General features: G+C 49.0%; 1 protein-coding gene and 1 long non-coding RNA gene across 7 annotated transcripts in view; both read right to left on the reverse strand.

Moving 5' to 3' along the window:
* Positions 1-26,325, reverse strand: part of LOC137538259 (uncharacterized) — a 38,504-nt gene extending 12,179 nt beyond the window's left edge. Inside the window, exon 1 of the long non-coding RNA XR_011024726.1 lies at positions 26,273-26,325. This is a non-coding gene — a long non-coding RNA (uncharacterized lncRNA). The remainder of the gene's footprint in view (positions 1-26,272) is intronic.
* The window catches only part of DGKZ (diacylglycerol kinase zeta), a 514,388-nt gene that overhangs the window by 410,865 nt on the left and 76,490 nt on the right, over positions 1-27,033 (reverse strand). The window lies entirely within an intron of this gene.

The following is a 27,033-nucleotide window of genomic DNA, read 5'->3' on the forward strand; positions in this document are numbered from 1 at the left end:
TATGTGAAATAGGAAGTTTTCTTGTGTTTCCATGCGGAGGGGAAAAAAAAAAAAAAACTTTCCACTGCACAGTTCCTGTACTTAGGTGACAGCCCACAAATACAACAGGGGGACCCATTTAAGAAAAACATTTCTTTACATGCATTTTCAGGGCACTATTGTGGGCATTTTTTATTTTTGCATCCTCTTAATTGTACTTTAGAATATTTGCATTTCCTCGCTACACAAAACATTGCTGGAGCTGGGATTGAGATTCCTACAAGAGATGATTAGTCAGAGCGTTTAGCATCTCTCCACACACCGTCCGCTCTCCTCCATTTTGCTGCAACAGTCCTACCATAGTGATAATGCCCTACCATATTATTATGTATTATATAGCACTGACATCTTCTGCAGCACTGTACAGAGTACATAGTCATGTCACTGACTGTCCTCAGAGGAGCTCACAATCTAATCCTACCAGACTGTCCTCACAGGAGCTCACACTCTAATCCTACCATAGTCGTAGTCCAAAGTCCTACCATATTATTATGTATTATATAGTACTGACATCTTCTGCAGCACATTACAGAGTGCATAGTCATGTCACTGACTGTCCTCACAGGAGCTCACACTCTAATCCTACCATAGTCATAGTCCAATGTCCTACCATATTATTATGTATTATATAGCACTGACATATTCTGCAGCACATTACAGAGTGCATAGTCATGTCACTGACTGTCCTCACAGGAGCTCACACTCTAATCCTACCATAGTCATAGTCCAATGTCCTACCATATTATTATGTATTATATAGCACTGACATCTTCTGCAGCACATTACAGAGTGCATAGTCATGTCACTGACTGTCCTCAGAGGAGCTCACAATCTAATCCTGCCATAGTCATAATGTAATGTACTACCATATTATTATTATTATGTATTTTTATAGCACTGACATCTCCTGCAGCACATTACAGGGTACATAGTCATGTCAATGACTGTCCTCAGAGGAGCTCACAATCTAATCCTACCATAGTCATAGTCTAATGTCCTACCATATTATTATTATGTATTTATATAGCACTGACACGTACTGCAGCACTTTACAGAGTACATACCCATGTCACTGACTGTCCTCAGAGGAGCTCACACTCTAATCCTACCATAGTCATAGTCTAATGTCCTACCATATTATTATGTATTTATATAGCACTGACATCTCCTGCAGCACATTACAGAGTACATAGTCATGTCACTGACTGTCCTCAGAGGAGCTGACAATCTATGAAGTACGTAAAGCTGGATAAACGGTGATCCAGATGAATCGTAGGTTCTGGCCGTTATTATGTAACGACAAAGAACTTGGATCTTGTTTCCAGGAGGAACCTATCTTCTCGATCAGAAGGGGTACCACTATCTATGATAGAGTGAGACACACAGACGTATCTTCTGATAAGAGCAATGTTGTCACAGGGAGAGCCGGGACATATCCCTGTTTGAATTGTAATGTATGTAGTGGTATTATTAGGGGTGATAGAATTTGCCACCCTCATACAGGTGAGCGTATCGCCATTAAAGGTAGACATTATTGTTCCACGACATGGGTGGTATATGGGCTAAAGTGCCCGTGTGGGCTCATGTATGTGGGTGAAACCAGATCAGTGAGGACCCGCATACAGGAGCACAAACGTGCTATCACGAAATACGCAGAAGGAGAGCGCAAATGTTATGATACCTCAGTGGCAAGACATTTTTTCAATGAAGGGCATAATGCCGCACAATTACGCTGGTGCGTTTTGGAAGCGGTGACCTTGTCTAATAGGGGGGGTGATTTGGAGAAGAAATTAAAGCAAAGGGAAGCCAAGTGGATTTACTCATTAGATGTTGTGACCCCTAGAGGGATGAATGAGAGGTTGCCACTAAAATGTTTTTTATAACAATTGCTGTCTTTATAACAAATGTTGTCTGTAGCAAATGTGCAATGTGACCAGCGTGTATCTTTTTATTGCAGCACACTATAATATTACGTGTTTTTCTACAGGTGGTCTTATGGTAGTCCGTTCTCGGAAGTACCTGGATTACGGTCAGTCATTGAAGTTTGTTTTTTGGTAGCTGTGAAGGAGTGCCATATGACCGATTTTATTAGAGACTTGGGACTTAAAGTGAACCTCCGGACTAAAAATCGACTGAGCAGCACTGAAAAGGCCTGGTGTTTCTTTAACAGTTTCACAGCATCAGAACTTTGTTTCTCTTATACAAGCCTCATTTTTAGCTGCACAGAAGAAAACTGCCCGGGCTTTTTTCCCCTGATGCTGTGCAAAGCATGATGGGATTTCTGATGTTGTTGTTCTCGTGCTGCTGTTTTGGTGCAATTTTTTTTTTTACATTTTGAATTTGACATTTGAAGCCTAGCGTGTGCAGCTGGGAGGGGTAATCAGGACACAGGGCAGTTGGAACTGTGTCTCCTACTCCCTGTCACCTGCTTTCAACCAAAAAGATGGCTGCCCCCATGACAAAGATGGCAGCCCCCATGAATCACAAACATTTGCCTGTTCTTTTAAAACAGGGTGGGTAAGAGATTATATTACCCATCTATTCTAATTAACATAACTAATGTAACTTGATGACAGTATGTTTGTTTAGGCTGAAGTTCCCCTTTAAGAGTTAACGGCTCCCTGGGTGGAGCCTTGATGGGCGGGGTGTTTGTATGTTGGATGTATTTATACATGTTTGTATCTGTCATTGCTGTTTAACACCTGATGAAGGATCGTTGGATCCGTAACATGTAGTGTTTGTCCACCTAATACAGCAAATTTTGCAGCCAGTAGTGTGCCGTCTCCTTTCCTCGTTTGTATAGCATTGGAGCTGACAATCTAATCTTACAATAAAGACTTGCAAGAAAGTGAGAGAGGTAGCACAATAGAGAGTGAGTGAGCGAGGGTGAGGCTGAGATCACACAGGCCTGTGTGATAAGTTGGTGTGGGGGCGACTGCAGCTTTGCATTCCTCTATACACTAACAGCTTGTGCCAGCATCACATCCACAACACATATTGTATATATAGAATATAGTGGCGTGCGCAGCCTACGCAATTCACCAATCTTCCACAATCTGGACCAAAAAAACAAGCATCACTGACTACACTGAATTACATAATACGAATTGCAAGACAGAAGACAGCATTTTTGCCATTACAGCGATTGGGGAACATGGTGATAATAGTGGAAGCCCCACCCTCTGACTCCTCCCCTTGTCACTTCCACAGTGCCGCTGGACGCCTGGAACCCCCCGCCTAGTGGCGATAGGTCACACCAACCTGCTATAAGTATAGCGGAAATTACATGACATAAAAAATGCAGGCATGTAAGTAAGGTGGCAGCACATTTGGGTACAGGGCAAAGCCGAAAAAGGCTCACCCTGCTCCGCGAAAAATCTGGGCGGCGTTAATTACTAATACCCCTCTAGGTCGCCGTGGACTCAGGGGTAAGGTGTATTTCAGCTGTTGCTGGCGGCTGAATAACGCTGTTTTTATAGTAATTTGGGCGGTGGTCTTTTGATGGTGCCCAAATTACTGTCTGAGCGCTGCTATAGCAGCAATCTACATTACAGCCTATGATGGCACGCCAAAATTTCCTGTGCTGTTTTTTCCTGTCTCAAAAAGGGACATCCAAGAGGCACAACATGCCTCTTGGATGCCTTTCAGGCTAGCTCCAGCTTGACTGATCTGCCTTTTATTTCCCACCTGAGTAGTCCTCTCAGGAAAAATGGCAAATTCCTGGTGTGGACCCCTTTCCTCTCTGTTTTCCTGCAAAAGATGCTTAAAAAAAACACCAATCACAGCACTGCCCACAGCCTCCCCTCCCACCAATCACAGCACTACCCACAGCCTCCCCTCCCACCAATCACAGCACTGCCCACAGCCTCCCTCTCCCACCAATCACAGCACTGCCCACAGCCTCCCCTCCCACCAATCACAGCACTGCCCACAGCCTCCCCTCCCACCAATCACAGCACTGCCCACAGCCTCCCCTCCCACCAATCACAGCACTGCCCACAGCCTCCCCTCCCACCAATCACAGCACTGCCCACAGCCTCCCCTCCCACCAATCACAGCACTGCCCACAGCCTCCCCTCCCACCAATCACAGCACTGCCCACAGCCTCCCCTTCCACCAATCACAGCACTGCCCACAGCTGCCCCTCCCACCAATCACAGCACTGCCCACAGCTGCCCCTCCCACCAATCACAGCACTGCCCACAGCTGCCCCTCCCACCAATCATAGCACTGCCCACAGCCTCCCCACCCACCAATCACAGCACTGCCCACAGCCTCCCCTCCCACCAATCACAGCACTACCCACAGCCTCCCCTCCCACCAATCACAGCACTGCCCACAGCTGCCCCTCCCACCAATCATAGCACTGCCCACAGCCTCCCCACCCACCAATCACAGCACTGCCCACAGCCTCCCCTCCCACCAATCACAGCACTACCCACAGCCTCCCCTCCCACCAATCACAGCACTGCCCACAGCCTCCTCTCCCACCAATCACAGCACTGCCCACAGCCTCCCCTCCCACCAATCACAGCACTGCCCACAGCCTCCTCTCCCACCAATCACAGCACTGCCCACAGCCTCCCTCTCCCACCAATCACAGCACTGCCCACAGCCTCCCTCTCCCACCAATCACAGCACTGCCCACAGCCTCCCCTCCCACCAATCACAGCACTGCCCACAGCCTCCTCTCCCACCAATCACAGCACTGCCCACAGCCTCCCCTCCCACCAATCACAGCACTGCCCACAGCCTCCCCTCCCACCAATCACAGCACTGCCCACAGCCTCCCCTCCCACCAATCACAGCACTGCCCACAGCCTCCCCTCCCACCAATCACAGCACTGCCCACAGCCTCCCCTCCCACCAATCACAGCACTGCCCACAGCCTCCCCTCCCACCAATCACAGCACTGCCCACAGCTGCCCCTCCCACCAATCATAGCACTGCCCACAGCCTCCCCACCCACCAATCACAGCACTGCCCACAGCCTCCCCTCCCACCAATCACAGCACTGCCCACAGCCTCCCCTCCCACCAATCACAGCACTACCCACAGCCTCCCCTCCCACCAATCACAGCACTGCCCACAGCTGCCCCTCCCACCAATCATAGCACTGCCCACAGCCTCCCCACCCACCAATCACAGCACTGCCCACAGCCTCCCCTCCCACCAATCACAGCACTACCCACAGCCTCCCCTCCCACCAATCACAGCACTGCCCACAGCTGCCCCTCCCACCAATCATAGCACTGCCCACAGCCTCCCCACCCACCAATCACAGCACTGCCCACAGCCTCCCCTCCCACCAATCACAGCACTACCCACAGCCTCCCCTCCCACCAATCACAGCACTGCCCACAGCCTCCTCTCCCACCAATCACAGCACTGCCCACAGCCTCCCCTCCCACCAATCACAGCACTGCCCACAGCCTCCTCTCCCACCAATCACAGCACTGCCCACAGCCTCCCTCTCCCACCAATCACAGCACTGCCCACAGCCTCCCTCTCCCACCAATCACAGCACTGCCCACAGCCTCCCCTCCCACCAATCACAGCACTGCCCACAGCCTCCTCTCCCACCAATCACAGCACTGCCCACAGCCTCCCTCTCCCACCAATCACAGCACTACCCACAGCCTCCCTCTCCCACCAATCACAGCACTGCCCACAGCCTCCCCTCCCACCAATCACAGCACTGCCCACAGCCTTCCCTCCCACCAATCACAGCACTGCCCACAGCCGCCCCACCAATCACAGCACTGCCCACAGCCTTCCCTCCCACCAATCACAGCACTGCCCACAGCCTCCCCTCCCACCAATCACAGCACTGCCCACAGCCTCCCCTCCCACCAATCACAGCACTACCCACAGCCTCCCCTCCCACCAATCACAGCACTGCCCACAGCAGCCCCTCCCACCAATCACAGCACTGCCCACAGCCTCCCCTCCCACCAATCACAGCACTGCCCACAGCCTCCCCTCCCACCAATCACAGCACTGCCCACAGCCTTCCCTCCCGCCAATCACAGCACTGCCCACAGCCTTCCCTCCCACCAATCACAGCACGGCCCACAGCCTCCCCTCCCACCAATCACAGCACTGCCCACAGCCTCCCCTCCCACCAATCACAGCACTGCCCACAGCCTCCCCTCCGACCAATCACAGCACTGCCCACAGCCTCCCCTCCCACCAATCACAGCACTGCCCACAGCCTTCCCTCCCACCAATCACAGCACTGCCCACAGCCGCCCCACCAATCACAGCACTGCCCACAGCCTTCCCTCCCACCAATCACAGCACTGCCCACAGCCTCCCCTCCCACCAATCACAGCACTGCCCACAGCCTCCCCTCCCACCAATCACAGCACTACCCACAGCCTCCCCTCCCACCAATCACAGCACTGCCCACAGCAGCCCCTCCCACCAATCACAGCACTGCCCACAGCCTCCCCTCCCACCAATCACAGCACTGCCCACAGCCTCCCCTCCCACCAATCACAGCACTGCCCACAGCCTTCCCTCCCACCAATCACAGCACTGCCCACAGCCTTCCCTCCCACCAATCACAGCACGGCCCACAGCCTCCCCTCCCACCAATCACAGCACTGCCCACAGCCTCCCCTCCCACCAATCACAGCACTGCCCACAGCCTCCCCTCCCACCAATCACAGCACTGCCCACAGCCTCCCCTCCCACCAATCACAGCACTGCCCACAGCCTCCCCTCCCACCAATCACAGCACTGCCCACAGCCTCCCCTCCCACCAATCACAGCACTGCCCACAGCCTCCCCTCCCACCAATCACAGCACTGCCCACAGCCTCCCCTCCCACCAATCACAGCACTGCCCACAGCCTCCCCTCCCACCAATCACAGCACTGCCCACAGCCTCCCCTCCCACAAATCACAGCACTGCCCACAGCCTCCCTCTCCCACCAATCACAGCACTGCCCACAGCCTCCCCTCCCACCAATCACAGCACTGCCCACAGCCTCCCCTCCCACCAATCACAGCACTGCCCACAGCCTCCCCTCCCACCAATCAAGCACTGCCCACAGCCTCCCCTCCCACCAATCACAGCACTGCCCACAGCCTTCCCTCCCACCAATCACAGCACTGCCCACAGCCTTCCCTCCCACCAATCACAGCACTGCCCACAGCCTCCCCTCCCACCAATCACAGCACTGCCCACAGCCTCCCCTCCCACCAATCACAGCACTGCCCACAGCCTCCCCTCCCACCAATCACAGCACTGCCCACAGCCTCCCCTCCCACCAATCAAGCAGTGTGTACAGCCTCCCCTCCCACCAATCACAGCACTGCCCACAGCAGCCCCTCCCACCAATCACAGCACTGCCCACAGCCTCCCCTCCCACCAATCACAGCACTGCCCACAGCCTCCCCTCCCACCAATCACAGCACTGCCCACAGCCGCCCCACCACCAATCACAGCACTGCCCACAGCCTCCCCTCCCACCAATCACAGCACTGCCCACAGCCTCCCCTCCCACTAATCACAGCACTGCCCACAGCCTCCCCTCCCACCAATCACAGCACTGCCCACAGCCTCCCCTCCCACCAATCACAGCACTGCCCACAGCCTCCCCTCCCACCTATCACAGCGCTGCCCACAGCCTCCCCTCCCACCAATCACAGCACTGCCCACAGCAGCCCCTCCCACCAATCACAGCACTGCCCACAGCCTCCCCTCCCACCAATCACAGCACTGCCCACAGCCTCCCCTCCCACCAATCACAGCACTGCCCACAGCCGCCCCACCACCAATCACAGCACTGCCCACAGCCTCCCCTCCCACCAATCACAGCACTGCCCACAGCCTCCCCTCCCACCAATCACAGCACTGCCCACAGCCTCCCCTCCCACCAATCACAGCGCTGCCCACAGCCTCCCCTCCCACCAATCACAGCACTGCCCACAGCCTCCCCTCCCACCTATCACAGCGCTGCCCACAGCCTCCCCTCCCACCAATCACAGCACTGCCCACAGCAGCCCCTCCCACCAATCACAGCACTGCCCACAGCCTCCCCTCCCACCAATCACAGCACTGCCCACAGCCTCCCCTCCCACCAATCACAGCACTGCCCACAGCCTCCCCTCCCACCAATCACAGCACTGCCCACAGCCTCCCCTCCCACCAATCACAGCACTGCCCACAGCCGCCCCACCACCAATCACAGCACTGCCCACAGCCTCCCCTCCCACCAATCACAGCACTGCCCACAGCCTCCCCTCCCACCAATCACAGCACTGCCCACAGCCTCCCCTCCCACCAATCACAGCACTGCCCACAGCCTCCCCTCCCACCAATCACAGCACTGCCCACAGCCTCCCCTCCCACCTATCACAGCGCTGCCCACAGCCTCCCCTCCCACCAATCACAGCACTGCCCACAGCAGCCCCTCCCACCAATCACAGCACTGCCCACAGCCTCCCCTCCCACCAATCACAGCACTGCCCACAGCCTCCCCTCCCACCAATCACAGCACTGCCCACAGCCTCCCCTCCCACCAATCACAGCACTGCCCACAGCCTCCCCTCCCACCAATCACAGCACTGCCCACAGCCTCCCCTCCCACCAATCACAGCACTGCCCACAGCCTCCCCTCCGACCAATCACAGCACTGCCCACAGCCTCCCCTCCCACCAATCACAGCACTGCCCACAGCCTCCCCTCCCACCAATCACAGCACTGCCCACAGCCTCCCCTCCCACCAATCACAGCACTGCCCACAGCAGCCCCTCCCACCAATCACAGCACTGCCCACAGCCGCCCCACCAATCACAGCACTGCCCACAGCCGCCCCACCAATCACAGCACTGCCCACAGCCGCCCCACCAATCACAGCACTGCCCACAGCCTCCCCTCCCACTAATCAAGCAGTGTGTACAGCCTTTCCAAAGAAGTCTAACATTTCTCTGCTGCATTTATTTATTTTTGCGCTTACATAGATTTTACTACTTCCTGCATGGACAGGATGTGCTCAGAATTCTAATGCATGGGGAACAACACTGCGAAATAAAAAAAATAAAAAATAAAGTGTTTTAATCTCTTACCACACTACCCAAAACTAACACTTTAGGCTACGTGTCCACTAGAAGCATGCAAATCGCATGCAAATTTTGGATGCGAAATGCGCAAAAAAAAATGCATGTATATCATTTTTTTCCTGCAAATTTGCAAATAAAATGTTGGGTGCAATTTTTACAAAGAAGGGACTTCTATTGTCACCACTGATGGCATATGTGAAAACTCGCATCACACACGGTTTTTCTGTGTGCGACATCGGAAAAATAGTAACCTGGTTGTGAGGTTTTATTTCGCACTTAGTGGAAACAGGACCATAGGAGTTCGTTGCTGTGTAAATTCGTGTGCTGAAAAACCGCACAAATTTGCACTAGTGGAAACAGGCCCTTACTTCCTGGGATTAGTTTTCACACCACTTCTTTACAGTATAGACCTTTTTTTTGGCTAGACAACAGCAGACTCCCGGAATGTGCGGCGCATCAGTACCGACCAAGAGAGACAATTGCACAAGTTTTCCCTTTTCAGCAGCGGTACTGACCCGTGTACGGGACGGGCAGGAGACTGGCGCAGCAGGACGGACAGGTTTATGCGGCAAGAAAGGTCGCGTGTCGACAGGGGGACTCCGAGCTCAGCTGCACACCTGTTCCAGTAAAAGCACAGAAAGGCAGCAGATATTCTACGCACAAAGCAAACAGCGAGGCACACGGCCTGTTGTGTCAGCGGCAGAAACAGGAAGCTCCGCCAGCCACGGAACAATAGGAGCGCTTGGGGGAAACTGACTCACTCGAATGGTGCTTGATGACTCTGCCGGGCACAGAAGCAGAAGGCCGAACATCTGACCGGAGGTTGCTCCAGGGGAGAGAAGAACAAGCCGGTCTCCAAACTTCGCGACTGACCAGAGGGAAGAGAGTCAAGTCAGCATTACAGGGGGTTGAAAATAAAAAAATGCAAAAAAAATTGTGCCCAAATGTGTTTTTTATTTCACTTTACCTGTCCTGGGTGCCTTTGTCCAAGTGCAGAAACAGTGCAGGGCTAGTGGGATTGTGGGAAGTCTTTTCTTTTCTTCGCTATAGTCACATGCTTATCTCAGCATGCAAATAATATAAAACTTCCTAGTTTGGATAAGTTAAGGACACTATGACCAGAAAGTAGTTAAAGTGTAACTGTCAGACATAAAATAAAAAAATCAATTCTTTATTTTTATCTGGTATACAAGTAATAAGGATGCTAACCAGGCAATCCAAAAGTCAAAATCTCTATTACTTTTCTTGTTGATAAATGATCATTCCCCAGTTTACCTGACTCTTAATTGGTACACACAAAATTTGGTACCCAAGAAGGAAGTTGCAGGGCATGCTGGGTTGTCTTCTTTTGCTTCTTTATTTCCCCTCAGACTTAACTAATGTACAGAAGCCCAGCATGCCCTGCAATTTTCTTTTTGCAGCAACGTACCAAATAAGAGTCAGGTAAACTGGGGAATGATCATTTATAAACAAAAAAAGTAATAGAGATTTTATCTTTTGGATTGCCTGATTAGCATCCTTATTACATGTTTAACAGATACAAATAAATAATTGATTTTTGATATTATGCCCGACAGTTACACTTTAAAGGACAACTGAAGCGAGAGGGCTATGGAGGCGGCCATATTTATTTCCTGTTAAACTATGCAGATTACCTGGCTCTCCTGATGATATTCTGTATCTAATACTTTCAGCCATAGCCCCTGAACAAGCATGCAGCAGATCATATGTTTCTGACATTATTGTCAGATCTGACAAGATTAGCTGCATGCTTGTCTCTGGTGTGATTCAGACACTACTGCAGCCAAATATATCAGCAGGACTGCCAAGCAACTGGTATTGTTTAAAAGGAAATAAATATGGCAGCCCCCATATATTTCTTGCTTTAATTGCCCTTTAAAGCAATGCGGAGATGGAGGAGGAAGAATGTTATTAGTATTATTACTAGTTATTTATATAAAAAAAAATGTGTCGGGTTTGTTTGGTAGCTAGTGGAAGGGATAATATCGGGATAATATCGGAGAAAATTGCTCAGCCCACTGTGACCTATGACCCCATGAATAAGGGGGTCGGACGATCTGCGAGTTGATATTTAAGAAGCAGGGAGAATCGGGACCTTAGACTCACAAAATCCTCCTGAGGAAGGCCACCGCTAAGTGGCTGAAATGCATTGAGGTTTTAGACTTTTCAAAATATATACACTCTCTAAGACTAAGGAGCTTGCTGGAACTTGGATTATCCGCAGAAGCGCGCAGCGGTATCCTGTGCATTAAAGTGAATGTTTACCGTTTCTAAAAAGAAAAAAAGTCAGATACTCACCTAAGGAGAGGGAAGGTCCTAATGAGCCTTCCCTCTCCTCTCCCGGTGCCCGGTCCCGCGCAGGTTCCCCCGTGGCAGTATTCGACCAGTTCGCATGCCGAAGGGAGCTTTCGGAAGCCTTCGGGAGCACTCGGGCTCCCGATGACGCGGCCGCTCCATACTACACATGCGCGAGCGCCCTCTATGACGCGCTCGCGCGTACATAGTATGGAGCGGCGCGTCTTCGGAAGCCCGAGTGCTCCCAAAGACCTCCGAAGTCCCTGCGGCGGCGGACGCGAACGGGGGAGCCAGCGCAGCACCGAGGGCACCGGGAGAGGAGAGGGAGGGCTCATTACGACCGAGCCTTCCCTCTCCCCTTAGGTGAGTATCTGACTTTTTCTTTTTATTAGCGGTACCTATTGGCTTTAAGCTCCAGCAGACTCTATGGTGGTGACGTCACCCGAACATATCCAATACGAGTGAGAAGCGGCTGGAAGTGCGGCGAGCGGACAACTGTGTCTACCACACGGAAGTGACGTAGGCGGGCACTTGGAGACCAGCGCTAACATGAGTAGTCTGACAACAGACGGTCTCGGTCTTGCAACGGCGGAGAGAGCCATTGAGGGTACCTTGCAAATACCTGAGGACATCAGCGGACCAAACTGTGAGTGTGGCACCTCTGTTTTTACAGATTGAACTAGGACGAGTAACCAATATTGAATGAAGAACAAACCTATGCGGTGATGGAAACCTGATGTACATAGGACACTTCATAGGGGAACTACTCTAGGACAACACTGAGCAATATCTTTTACATGAGAAAGCAACATTTTTCTTCTCCATACATTATCTGATATCTCTTTGATCTTTTTTCACTTTTAATTTTTTTTTGACCAATTTGACTTTGATTTTTAAAGAGTTCATCGGACTTTTTTTAGAAGGGCCCTTCTAGTATGTGCATGAAAGAGTGGTGCAGGTTGAATGAGTGACTATTTAAAGTGCAATATTTGGTATAAGTAATTGAGGTTTTTATTGAGAAGTTTTATCCAGTAAAAAGAAAAATTAGATTTGAATTTTAAGCGCGTGTAGACAAATTTTTTGTATTTCCTGGCTGTTTATGAGGTTTTAAGGGACCCCTCAGTACTACACGCTGCTCGTTGTAATAGCTGATCCCCTCCAAGCGCCTGGTAAAACTTTATTCTAGTTATTTATATATTTGCGAACAGTCTCCTAGTCACCTCCGCCGGGTGCAAATGCCTTGCCCGGAGATGGGCTTGACTCACTAAGCCGTGATAACTCAAATATCACACCTTATCAAAGTTATCACACCTTATCAGAGTGGCATTAGGGCTGTGGAGTTGGAGTCGGAGCAATTTTGGGTACCTGGAGTCAGAGGTTTCATAAACTGAGGAGTCAGGAGTCGGATGTTTTTTGTACTGAATCCATAACCCCAGTAAGAAATAGACTAAGGAGTCGGAGCCATTTTGGGTACCTGGCGTCGGAGTTGGTGGTTTCATAAACTGAGGAGATGGAGTCAGATGATTTTTGTACCGCCTCCACAGCGCTGAGTAGCATAGCGAGCACTACGAACTTATGCCTGCTAATTTGCAATGGCACTCATGCTGCCCTGAGCCCCTGTGGGTTCATAGTGCTCGCTATGCTACTCTGATAAGGCGTTTTTACTTTGATAATGTGTGATATCGTTGATAAGGCATGATATCTTTGATAAGGTGTAATATTTGATAAGATGTGATATCATTGATAAGGTGTGCTATCGTTGATAAGGTGTGATATCGTTGATAAGGTGTGATATCGTTGATAAGGTGTGCTAGATTTGATAAGGTGTGCTATCGTTGGTAAGGTGTGATATCGTTGATAAGGTGTGCTAGATTTGATAAGGTGTGCTATCGTTGGTAAGGTGTGCTATCGTTGGTAAGGTGTGCTATCGTTGATAAGGTGTGCTATCGTTGATAAGGTGTGCTATCGTTGATAAGGTGTGCTATCGTTGATAAGGTGTGACATCGTTGATAAAATGTGATATCGTTGATAAGGTGTGCTAGATTTGATAAGGTGTGATATCATTGATAAGGTGTGCCATCTTTGATAAGGTGTGATATCTTTGATAAGGTGTGCCATCTTTGATAAGGTGTGCTATCTTTGATAAGGTGTGCTATCTTTGATAAGGTGTGCTATCTTTGATAAGGTGTGCTATCTTTGATAAGGTGTGCTATCTTTGATAAGGTGTGATATTGTTGATAAGGTGTGATATTTGATAAGATGTGATATTGTTGATAAGGTGTGATATTTGATAAGGTGTGATATCTTTGATATGGTGTGATATCTTTGATAAGGTGTGCTATCTTTGATAAGGTGTGCTATCTTTGATAAGGTGTGCTATCTTTGATAAGGTGTGCTATCTTTGATAAGGTGTGCTATCTTTGATAAGGTGTGCTATCTTTGATAAGGTGTGCTATCTTTGATAAGATGTGATATTGTTGATAAGGTGTGATATTTGATAAGGTGTGATATCTTTGATCAGGTGTGATATATGATAAGATGTGATATTGTCGATAAGGTGTGATATTTGATAAGGTGTGATATTTGATAAGGTGTGATATCTTTGATAAGGTATGATATCGTTGATAGGGCGTGATCTTTGATAAAGCGTGATCTTTGATAAGGTGTGATATCGTTGAGAAGGCATGATCTTTGATAAGGTGTGATATTTGAGTTATCACGGTTTAGTGAATCAAGACCATGGTGTGAACAGCGAGGTCTGCGGCCGACTCCTCCTCCCTCTGCCTCCTCCGTCCTAAACGTTTAATCCAGGCTTCCACGTTTTTGTTTCAGATGGAACAGATGGGAGCTCTGATAGCGACTTGGCTCTGAGCGTTCCCAGCGATGAAGTGACGGATGTTGCCTCTCACTCTCTGCCACATCGCAGAGACATGGCGTCACCAAACGCGCTCTTCATACGAGAAGATAGAAGAATCTGATTTATCTCTGCCTCAGACAACCTGCCCTGCCAACACTGCCTAAAAAGTCAGCTTACTGATCACACATCCTGTCCTCAGGTGCCAACACTGCTTCAAAGTCCTGGTTCCGACCTCAGATTACTTCCCCAGCAAAGCTGCAGCCTGTTCTGTGCTCAGAAGTAACAGTGGAGCTTAGGGACTGGCTCAGTAATCAGTAAGCACGCTGATCTCATCCCAGTATTCTATTCAAGCTCAACTTTAGAGATTTTGAAATGTTATTAGTGGTGTCCTTGAATATTCCCCATAAACCATTTCTGGATAGTTAATTTTATAACTTGGCTGGGTGTGCAGTCCTGACATCCTGTGCCTATGTCAGATACAGCTTGCCTGCACTGAACAACAGTCTATGAGCTGCCTAGACTCCTCCCATTACCACTGAGGGGCAGCAGCCGGTCTTCTCTTCGGAGTGCAGAGCTGGCTCCGCCCACAGAAGATCGCAGAGGGGAGGTGGGTGGGGTCAGGTGATTGCTCGATATAAAGAAAAACGCCCACTCTGCTGGAAGCTTATACTTTGCCAACAGACTTTGGTGTCCCTGAATAGGCATGATCAATGAGTTGCAAATAATTTCTCCTTGCATTCAAATTTTATGTAAATGATGTGCAGCTTTTGAAACAGGACCAATAAGAATAACTTTGTTTTTATTGGCTCAAGTTCAAGCTTCATAACATTTCCATGAAACGTGAATGCAAGGAGATATTGTTGATCATTGATCATCCCTTGTTCCTGAACACCACAGACACAGTGCCTGCAGTACAGAATAGTTAAAGAGAACCAGAGATGAAATAAAGAAAAGATTTTATACATACCTGGGGCTTCCTCCAGCCCCATAAGCCTGGATCGCTCCCACGCCGCCATCCACCGCTGCCTGCAGCTACCAAAACCGGCTCCCCGCTTTTCCGTCAGTCGGAGCCAGTCTAGCGTAGCAGAGGTGCGCTCTTTGCGTATCTCTGCAGCAGTGTATGGAAAGATACGTAGAGGGCGCACTTCTCCTGCGTAGCTGGCTCCGATGGCGTCAGTGACGGGAGTCGGTTCTCATAGATGCGGGCAGCAGTGGACGGCGGCGTGGGAGGGATCCATGCGTATGGGGCTGGAGGAAGCCCCAGGTATGTATAACTTCTTTTCTTTATTTCATCTCTGGTTCCTTTTAATGAAGTATAAAAGTTTGACAAGCTACTGTCTAAGAGGTTCAGGTGGGAGGAGGGATTGGTGTTGCTGTGCTGGTTCGGTGGAGGTGGGGCTTCGCTCTACAGAGGCAAGTATCCATTTATTTGGGGCATTTTTCCCCCCTTCAGGTGTACTTTAAAGGATACCCGAGGTGACATGTGACATGATGAGATGGGTATGTACAGTGCCTAGCACACAAATCACTATGCTGTGTTCCTTTTTCTCTTTTTCTGCCTGAAAGAGTTTAATATCAGGCATGTAAGTGGCTGACTCAGTCCTGACGCAGACAGGAAGTGACTACAGTGTGACCCTCACTGATAAAAAATTCCAACTATAAAACACTTTCCTAGCAGAAAATGGCTTCTGAGAGCAAGAAAGAGATAAAAATAGTTTATAGATTTTAGCTTTGGCATACTTCAATGAATGTGTCATTGAGCAAAAACAATAAAAAAAAACAGTTAAAACTCAAAAAAGTAGATTTAAAGAGAACCCGAGGTGGGTTTGAAAAATATTATCTGCATACAGAGGCTGGATCTGCCTATACAGCCCAGCCTCTGTTGCTATCCCAAACCCCCCTAAGGTCCCCCTGCACTCTGCAATCCCTCATAAATCACAGCCACGCTGCTGACAAACAGCTTGTCAGAGATGGCTGTGTTTATCTCTATAGTGTCAGTCTGCTGCTCTCCCCGCCTCCTGCAGAACTCCAGTCCCCGCCTGTATCCCTTCCCTCCCTGCTGATTGGAGAGAAGGGACAGGGGCAGGGACCGGAGCTATGCAGGAGGCGGGGGAGCAGCTGAGACTGACACTACAGATGTAAACACAGCCTAACAGCATGGCTGTGATTTATGATGGATTGCAGAGTGCAGGGGGACCTTAGGGGGGTTTGGGATAGCAACAGAGGCTGGGCTGTATAGGCAGATCCAGCCTCTGCATGCAGATAACATTTTTAAACACACTTCGGGTTCTCTTTAAAACATAAAAGAAAACTGTGGAATATCTTAAAAAGTCATTTTTAGGAGAAGGACGATGGATACAATTGTTTATTTCAATAGTTTATTTTCACCTCGGGTGTCCTTTAAATAGAAAAAAATATGGTCGTCTACATATCCGTCTCACTTTAGGTTCCCTTTAAAAAGAAAAATCCATTTTTATAGAGCAGGCCGCACATTGTTGTCACATAAAGCAGTCCATTAAACAGCGATGAGAGCACGATGTGGGCATTCCCTGAATTCCCCTGCACTAGTTTATAGAGGCAGCACGTGGCCCTGCAGATAATATCCATAGCAAGGCCTGACTTCAAAGGCCGCACAATGTAATGGCTTCTGGAACAGCCATCATAAATCACATGATACCATCAATTAGTGTCGGCTCCGCAAACAGAGGTTCCTCTCCCGGAGCAGCGCGCAGAACGCCGGCCGGAGCACAAGGGGCACATTCTCACTTGAGCGGGAATCGCGTGATTCCCGCTCAAGGCAAACCGCTAGCGGTTTTCTAAAAACCACTACAAAACGTGTTACATGCAGCGGTTTGCCGGCAATTCGTGATTAGCGATTAGCATGCATAGGACCACTAATTGCGATCGCTCCAAAACCATCGCAGTGTCCAGTGATTTTTCCGCGTTAATCGCAGGAAAATAACTCCCGCAAAACATTTTGCGATTTTAGATGTGCCCTAAAGAGTACCCGCAGGGAAAGAAAAGTGCCCCGCTTAGGTACTTGCCTCAATGAAGTCCGTTCACACTTGTTTTTTGCATTGCCATGCTTCTGCTGCATTCCACTGTAATGCATAAAACGACAATCATATGAAGTCATATACGCACCCAGTCGTTCACACTACGTCCGGAAACGTATCCGTGTCTCGATTTTTTAAATTGCATCAAACCTGGAGCCGCGGATAGCAAAGTTAAAAATAGCAGCCGCCTTCACCCCAACAACAAACGGATCCGTATGCGTTTGCGGGGACCCGTTTTCAAATCCGTTGCGGGGGGGTCCGGATTTGCAGCATTTTTGCAGAACGCACATGGATCCGGATACACGCAGGGGTAGTGGCAGGCAATAGGACAACGGATCCCCTCTACACAGGCAGATTTAGATACAGAAATGGATCAGTTTCTGTGTCCCAGCCTATAGGGGAGAGAGGGGGCCGCCATGCTGGAGGTGCATAGCAGGCAGGACGGGTTGCAGCGATCGGGGGGGGGGGGGCACCTGGGTCCCCTGCTACCCCCTACAGCTAGTTTCCTCAAAAGTTGTTGCAATGTAGAAGAGCGACGAGCGGGGAGCTTACCTCCTCCACTCGCCGTGTCACTGCCTGCAATGCCGCCCTCCGAAGTATAGAGGGCGGCATTGCAGGCAGTGATGCAGCGAGCGGAGGAAGTACAAGGAGGAGGAAGTAAGCTTCCCGCTCTTCTACATTGGAAAAACTTTAGGGGAAACTAGCTGGAGGGGGTAGCGGGGACGGGGGACCCGTGTGGGGGAGGGGGGGAGGAAGGAGACGTCCCCGCTGACACCCCCATCCTGCCTGTTACCCCCACCATCCAAAACGCAGACAGATCATGCTGCAAAATGCAGCACGGATCCGTTTGCGTTCAGGTTTGGCTAGATCCACGGACCGCAGGCTCTGTCCTGCAACCGTGCCTAGTATGGACCTAGCCTTACTGCGTCCCCATCAACGTCATTACCCCAAGCACTGTGGACTAAGCACAGTGTTTGCAGTAACGCGCTGCAGGTTGTGCGTCAGGATTGCGGCGGGTTGAATACTTCCGTCGCAAGGCGGTAAGTGTAAAAGAGGCCAATGACTTGAACTGCCGTTGCGTTACCCAGCGGTAGAACAATGCAAGTGTAAAAGGGGCCTACAGGAAAAGCTCTGGATAATCCAGGCGCTTCCCCCCCCCCCCCCCCTTCGCTGCTCCAGTGCTGTGACCCCTCAAAACGTTCGAAAAGAGTGCGTGCAGTCGTGCTCCCACCTGTAAAACGAGGGTGGTTGCACTGCACGGCTCGCGTCTGCACAGTATCACATAGAGAGCCATTCAGGCTCTGTATTTTTCTGCCAATCGGCTCCGTGATACAGCGGAGGCGGTCTACAGACGCGCTCACTCACGGTCAGCTCTTCCAGAGGGTCCCAGCGCTGGGTGGGCTAGGCACACACAGAGGGACCACCAGTGGGTCGGTGACATCACGCCTGGAAGAAGGATATGATGTCACAAGGCGCATCACTCACTGACCGGCAGGCCTCACCTCACAAACAGCTGAACACACATTCATTTTAAAACTGAATTTAAAGTGGAACTTTAGAAAAAAGGGGAAAACATGTAATCAAATCAATACATTGCAAAGTGAGAAGTTAAAAAATAGAAGTGAATATAGAGATCGATAAATTGTTAATATTTCCCAGGTAATTTGTTCATATTGATTGATTCACAATCAGCCTGCGGGGCATCATCTTTATTACTGGCAGAAGTGGAGGAGGAAAAAAATAAAAATAAATAAAAAGCACTAACTGCCATGATCTATAACCATACCCATAATAATGTGATAGGCTAAAAGATTGTTTTGAAGGGCCCTTTTCCACGAGCAGTTAATGGGCAGTGAAAAGACTCCCGAACTCTCACAACTGCTCGCTGCTGCCTGGTAACTGCTTGTTGCTGCCTGTGCTCGCTGAGCGCGCAGATCAGCTTCCCGGGAAAAAGAGCCCTAATAGATATATATGCACAGAGGGAGATACTGCTTGCTTGGCAGTTCGAAAAAGTCATTTCCCACAATGCAACGAGGTTCACAGACAGGAAACTGTCAGGACCATGGTCATGACATCACACTGTGAAGGGGGTTTCACCACAATATTAGCCACACAGCCTGAACCCCCCCCCCCCCCCCCCCCAAGGAATAGATTTCTTATAGGCAAGGGGGTATCAGCTACTGGGTGGGATGAAGTCCAATCCTTGGTTACGCTTCCTCTTTACCTTTATCAATCAACTGCTATAAAGTTTCAATATCATACATGTAGTTTTTGTATCATAATTAAAAACAAAACAAAAGATTAAACACAACAGTAATGGTAGCCGGAGGTCACAAGACACGGGCACATAGGCCTAGTGCACACCAGAGCGGTTCTGCTGCGGTTTGCGATCCGCTTGCGGCTGCAGATACGCTTGGGTAATGTATTTCAATGGGGTGGTGCACACCAGAGCGGGAGGCGTTTTGCAGAAACTCATACTCCTGGGCTGCTGCAGATTTTGGATTGCGGAGGCGTTTCTGCCTCCAATGTTAAGTATAGGAAAAACGCAAACCGCTCTGAAAAACGGCACTTCAGAACGGTTTTGCAGGCGTTTTTGTTACAGAAGCTGTTCAGTAACAGCTTTACTGTAACAATATCTGAAATCTACTACACCAAAACCGCTACACAAAACCGCAAAACACTAGCTGAAACGCTACAGAAAAAGAAGAAAAAGCGTTTCAAAATCTGCTAGCATTTTGCGGATCTGCTAGCGGTTTTTGGTGTGCACCAGGCCATAGAGCCCTTCCCTGCATTAGACGGCAAATTTCAGCACAGAGCTGGGCCAATAATTTGGGTGCCGCTATAGGCACTCAGTTACTAATTTGCATCAACGCCACCCCGGGCTCTGACATTTGCCTATGGCCATTTTCCATGTACGCTTCCCTGCAGGTTCTGCTACTGATTAAAACCGCAGACATGATCACATGCTTGTGACCGGCCAATCAAACACCAGACACAATTAATGTCAAACAATTGCACGGACCTCGGAATTGCCCCAATCCAGATCAAAAGCAACTGTATGTGATCCAGAAGACCTGAAACAACTCACAGCAAAACATAAAATATATATTTATGAAGAATACCCATTTTAACACCTCCCTGTGAGGTTTAGCCTAACCCAAGCATGGGCAAACTTGGCCCTCCAGCTGTTAAGGAACTACAAATCTCATAATGCATTTGCCTTTCTGAGTCATGACTGTGGGACTTGTAGTTCCTCAACAGCTGGAGGGCCAAGTTTGCCCATGCCTGGCCTAACCTATGAAGTCACACAGCCCTCTGCCCTAGAGCACTCTGGGAGATCATGTGATGTTCCATTCCTGTTCACTACACAGATACAAGGGGGATAATATTCTGCAGAGATTCACCTTGCCAGCCGTTCAGATGCCGCCCTTTGTGATAAATTTAAAGCAAATCTGAACCTGATGACAAGCGCATCCTTACTGTGAGCTCAGATTGGTGTGTGTGCAGCAGTAAGGATATACTAGTGTTTGATAATACTCACTGGCTCGAGCACTTCTATAGCATGCCTGAGAGGTTTCGAGGAGCCATGCCACTTAGCAAGTCGAACAGCTTCCAACGGGGACAGCGCTGGAACCTCGCAACACAGCGAAGACCACAAGGCTCTGTGGCAGAGCTGTCCAACTGGCAGCCCACAGGACAGGTGTGTCCGCACTCACCCAAAGTACTTTTTGTGTCAGGCCCACATTTTGTTTGCGCTTGGGATTCCCCCAAAGCCAGGACATTGCTCCGCCCCTCCAGCCGAAAAATCTGGTGCTAGCCACACCCCCTGCCCATGAAATTGGACAGCACTGCTCTATGGTATCCAGGGCCTTCCCTCCACTTAAGTGAGTATCAGGGTGTGGTAAGTTTTTTTTATGTAAGGCAAACAAATAATAGTAAAAAGAAGCAATTCTATCTATTATGTTCCATTCAGTCAAGTTCCCCTCTAGATTGGAAATCCCCCTCTAATCACTGCTGGAACTTCCCAATATGAAAGCCCTCTTTTGTCCCCCGCTGGAAACTATGTGACAGGTCCACTTCAGGTCACATCATCGCCAGGACAGTAGCGATTGTTCCGCACAGCACACATTTTCCAATGCGACTCGTCTCACAATCAGATCAGATTTCAGAACTGAGATTTTCCATTGGTGACGGCAGCAACGTATTCCTGCGCACAATGCAGCTTATACTCCGAGATCACAATAAACCAGTCCACCGTGCTCGCTGGAAACAGCCAACCAGAGGCCTGCTTTCACTTCCCAGCAAAGGCATTGATTGGCCCATTTTACAGGTTGCAGATCCAGGATGTATGACGTGCAAAAAACAACTGGTACTTTCCAGTAGAATTGAAAGGACCAGTTTACCGAAAGTAATGTCCTTCCTTAACCCGGCCACCTGAAAACAATTTCGACTCAACTACAGCATACTGAGACCTGCAGCTCTGCTCAGCCTCTCTGCTATCTCCCTCCAAACTCCTCCTCTCTGATGAGTCATGCTGTCTGCTCTCTGCGGGCAGAGACAGGCTTGCTAAGCCCACCACTGAACACACAAAGCAGCTGACTTGCCTCTGCACACAGGAAAGCAGACACCATGACTCATCAGAAGAGGAGGGATTGAGCAGAAAGGCAGAGCTGTAGAGATGACTACGCTCTGGTCAAATTGTTAGGAAAAAGGAAGGACATTTTTCATTATTCTTAATGATCGCTTCTCTTCCCGGATAGGACTGTGGATTCCGATCCTTGGAGGATCTACTACTGCCAGGTCCTTTTCACTCTCAGCGCAGACACATTCAAGTGAACAAGAGGTGAAAGAGATAAGGAGGCTGCCATATTTATTTACTTTTAAACAATACTAGTTACCTGGCAGCCCTGCTGATCCTCTGCCTCTAATACAGTTAGCCACAGACCCTGAACAAGCATGCAGCAGATCAGATGTTTGTTACTGAAGTGTGACAGGATTAGCTGCCTGTTTCAGGTGTGTGATTCAGACACTACTGCTGCCAAAGAGATTAGCAGGCCAACCAGGCAATTATTATTGTTTAAAGCGAAAAAAAATGGCAGTCTCCATATTCTTCTCACTTCTTGTTCACTTTAATCACTTGCTGCTAAAGTTCGGACATATTGCCTTCATAGAAGAGCCAATTCTCTATAGTGTCTCCAACATTTACACAAAAAGCACCCCAAGAATGACAGACATTCCACCACTGACCATTCAGAAACACCAGCAGAAGGGCAATAAAACATTCAGGCCCTAGAGCACACCAGAGCGTTTCGGCTGCGGTTTGCGATACGCTTGCGGCTGCGGATACGCTTGGTCAATTTATCTCAATGGGCTGGTGCACACCAGAGCGGGAGGCGTTTTCTGCCTCAATGTTAAGTATAGGAAAAACGCAAACCACTCTGAAAAACGGCACTTCAGAGCGGTTTGCCAGGCGTTTTTTGTTACAGTAGCTGTTCAGTAACAGCTTTACTGTAACAATACATGAAATCTACTACACCAAAAACGCAAAACGCTACAGAAAAATAAGAAAAAGCGTTTCAAAATCTGCTAGCATTTTGCGGATCTGCTAGCGGTTTTTGGTGTGCACCAGGCCTTAACGATTTCCATGCAATTCCGCATGTTCTGCAACACTGCTTCACCTGGGATAAATTTGCAATGCAAAGCGTGGAGGCTGCCATAGCTGAACTGTTGTAAACCTGCTGATTTCAGTCTGTAACGACACAATCCCGTCTAAATCCCGCTTCCGGAGATCTCTCTCCATCCTACATAAAGAAGTGCCCATTTACGGTACAATTTTTTCACCAAATGAGATGAGATTCGATTTTTATGAACGAATTGTATAGAACATTTGCCGTTTATGAAAGCAATCGATAAAGAAGGATTCTTTGGTCAATTGCTAAATAGGATAAAATCGATCACATTTGAAGAAAGAATCGTAAATGAACAATCGATAATGGCCTTCCGATTAGTTACGGTCGTTCAAATTGGAGATCGCATTTAGTGACAAATTGTACCGTTAATGGGTGTAAACTTTTGATGGCCCAAAACAAAAAAAACAAACAAACAAAAAAAAAACCGTCTGATACCTCCAGCAGCATAATTACCTTCACACTGCACATGCGTGCTACTCAGTGTGGAAGGGAGCTTCCGGGCACCGCGATCAGACATTACACCTGCACCAACTTGTAATCAACCTGGCCAGATGTCTTTGACTGGCTTCTTTATCCTTGAGAGTTGCGGGAAGCCTCCTGCCTCTACCCCGCACCCCCTCCCCCTTTTGAAAGGTCAGGAGCACAATAACGAAAAATTAAAACATTTAAAATTTGTATGTATGCATATGTATAAATAGTACTTTGCCCCAGAGTGAAATCAGCTATACATTACTCTTTTATCATTTACAGTAAGTAGAGAGTAAAATTCTTATATGGATGTAGTCATTATTTGGGATGGGTGCCTATGGAGGCTGCCATATTTATTTCATTTTAAACAATACCAGTTGCCCGGCAGCACTGCTGATCCTCTGCCTCTAATACTTTCAGCCATAGCCCCTGTACAAGCATGCAGCAGATCAGGTGCTCTGACATTACTGTCAGATCTGACAAGATTAGCTGCATGCTTGTTTCTGGTGCGATTCAACCACTACTGCAGCCAAATAGACCAGCAGAGCTGCCAGACAACTAGTATTGTTTCACAGGAAATAAATATGGCACCCTCCCTATTCTTCTCACTTCAGTTGACTTTAAAGTTAGCCAACTGATAAACTTCTAATACTCTCTAAAGGGGCCCATACACTTACAGATTTTCCTGCCGATATACAGCCGATTCGATCACTGTGATCGAATCGGCTGTGAAATTGTTGCGCAAAAACTGACAGAACGATCGATTTCTATCCGAAATCGATCGTTCCTGTCGATTCCCGCCATTCCTGTCCATGTGGAAGATTTCGCTCGATTGCCGGTGTGTCGAGAGTGCGTCAATAGTGGCGTTCGAATGACCGATGACCGAGGCTAGCGGCAATACATTACCTGATCCGGCCGGTGCGTATCCCCTCTGTCCCCGCTGCTTCTTCTCCGCTGAGCACGACAGGCTTCACTTCTTCCTGTCGCGACAGGAAGTTTAAACAGTAGAGCGCCCACTACTGTTTAAACTTCCCCGGACAAAAAGCACAGTGAAGTTGGAGCCCTGGAGCTAAGTGCGGAGAAGAGACAGCGGAGACCGGGGGACTCGCACCAGCCGGATCAGGTAATGTACGCAGGGGGGGCGGCGGCAGCTTCACGGATGGTGAATCGATTTCATGCTGAAATCGGTTCACAATCTGTTTGCAGTAAAGGCAGTCATACGATCCCTCTCTGATCGGATTCCATCAGAGAGGGATCTATCTGTTGGTCGATCTGATGGCCACCCAATCGCCAGTGAATGGGCGATTGGGCAACTCTAGCAAGTCTTGGATGAGTGGGCAGAGGGTAAGAGTGGGAAAGGCATGTCCACAGGGCAATGCGCCACCCTGAGTGGTAAAATGATAGTAGCGGTTCAATCGATTTTTAGTCAGATTTCAGACAAGGAGAGCAGCAGTACTGGGACGATTGCAGCTCACAGCAGCACTAAGGAGCAATGTTATCTCTAGAAGAGGTCTCCAGTCTCACCCATGATTATTTCCTTCTTTTGTGACCGATCCAATGTAAGATCAGATCATTCAGATCGAGAGAAAAGATTATATTTGATCGATCCACAGTTTTAAAGGACACCTGTAGTGAGAGGTATATGGAGGCCGACATTTATTTCCTTTTAACCCGCCTGGCGTTCTGATTCCCGCAGGAACGTTTTTTGCACATTTTTTTTTCATGTAGCTAGCCTAGCGCTAGCTACACGATTCCCCCTCCCTGCGGCGTCCCTCCCTACCCTCCGATCGCCGCAATGGCCCGTCTGAACGGAATTTCCTTGAGGGCTTCCCCCGTCGCCATGGCGACGAACATCATGACGTCACAGGGAGACCTGATCCGCCCCTCAGCGCTGCCTGCCACTGATTGGCCAGGCAGCGCACGGGGGCTCGGCTGGGGGGGCCCTGTATCGCGGCGGATCGGCGGCGATCGGGTAAGGCACGCAGCAAGCAAAGTGCTTGCTCCGTGTTTAAATAAAAAATTGTTCAAATAAGCCCAGCGGGGCCTGAGCTGTGAGCCTAGCTCGTCCAGAACGCTAGGGAGGTTAAACAATACTAGTTGCCTGGCAGCCCTGCTGATCTATTTGGCTGCAGTAGTGTCTGAAACACACCTGAAACAAGCATGCAGCTAATCTTGTCAGACCTGACAATCATGGTAGGAACACCTGATCTGCTTCATGCTTGTTCGGGGGCTAAGGCTAAAAGTATTATAGGCAGAGGATCTGCAGGGTTGCCAGGCAACTGGTATTGCTTAAAAACGAAATAAATATGTCAGCCTCCGTATACCTCTCGCTTCAATTGTCCTTTAAAGGATCTAAACTATACCAGATCGTGAAACTAGCTATGATCGTATCTATGGAAAGAAAACCACCACACAGATCAACCAGTTGTTTCGGAAAACAAATGATAATCTGATTATCCAGATTCTAGTATGCCCTTCTGTTTTCATACAATACAAATCATTGAAAATACAATTATTCACTTAAAATAGTACCGTTGGAGGGCACCTTTAGATAAAATATTGCCCATGCAGCATCACATTACAGACAGTATATTCACAAGGAGGCCAGACATGGCAGCCCCCCTATTATTCACATGTTAGCTTCACTTTAAAAGGAACACGATTGTGAAAATTATAAAATTTTACATACATGTAAACACATAAAAATAAGAAGTACATTTTTTCCAGAGTAAAATGAGCCATACATTACTTTTCTCCTATGTTGCTGTCACTTACAGTAAGTAGTAGACATCTGATATTACTGACAGGTTTTGGCAGTTGCTCCGTCCAACTGCCAAAAAAAGTGTGCAGCAAGCAGGGAGGCCGGCCAGCATATTTGTATAAATCCTTTTCAGGGAATGTCTTTATAAATAGTAAGGCTGGTTTCACAGTGGGACGTTGCGTTTTAGGGGACGTTATGGTCGCATAACGTGCCCCTAACGCAACGTATGGTGGCGTTGGAGCAGGACGCTACCAAGAGCCGCGTTACAAGCAGCTCTTGGTGCGCCTGCTCGGTCGGAGGCACTGCGGAGACCACGTGAGCGGAGCTCTCCGCATCACGTGGTCCCGCCAGCCAATCAGCGGCCGCTCCAGGATGTAAATACTGCAAGTGCAGTGAATAATAAGTAGCCATGTGCCTGGCTACGTAGCGGCCTCTCCCCGTCTCCTCTCCGCCCATAAAATGAAAAAAAAAAACTACTGAGCATGTGCAAACAGTCTAACGCGTGTAAAGTATTGCATGCAGTACGTTATGTAGACGTGCTGCGTTACAATGTAACGCAACGTGGGCACTGTGAACAGCCCATTGATTTTTCATTGCTGTGCGTTGGGGTGCGTTACAGGCTGCTCTAACGTGCGCCTGTAACGTCCCACTGTGAAAGCAGCCTAAAGGCCATGCTGAGAATCCCCTATGAAGAGATGGACTAGCCTAAAATCTGTCAGTTCTTTCAGATTTCTACTACTTACTGTAAGTGACACCAACATAGGAGAAAAGTAAT

This window comes from Hyperolius riggenbachi, chromosome 11, assembly GCF_040937935.1.
Source record: "Hyperolius riggenbachi isolate aHypRig1 chromosome 11, aHypRig1.pri, whole genome shotgun sequence".
Classification (NCBI taxonomy): domain Eukaryota; kingdom Metazoa; phylum Chordata; class Amphibia; order Anura; family Hyperoliidae; genus Hyperolius; species Hyperolius riggenbachi.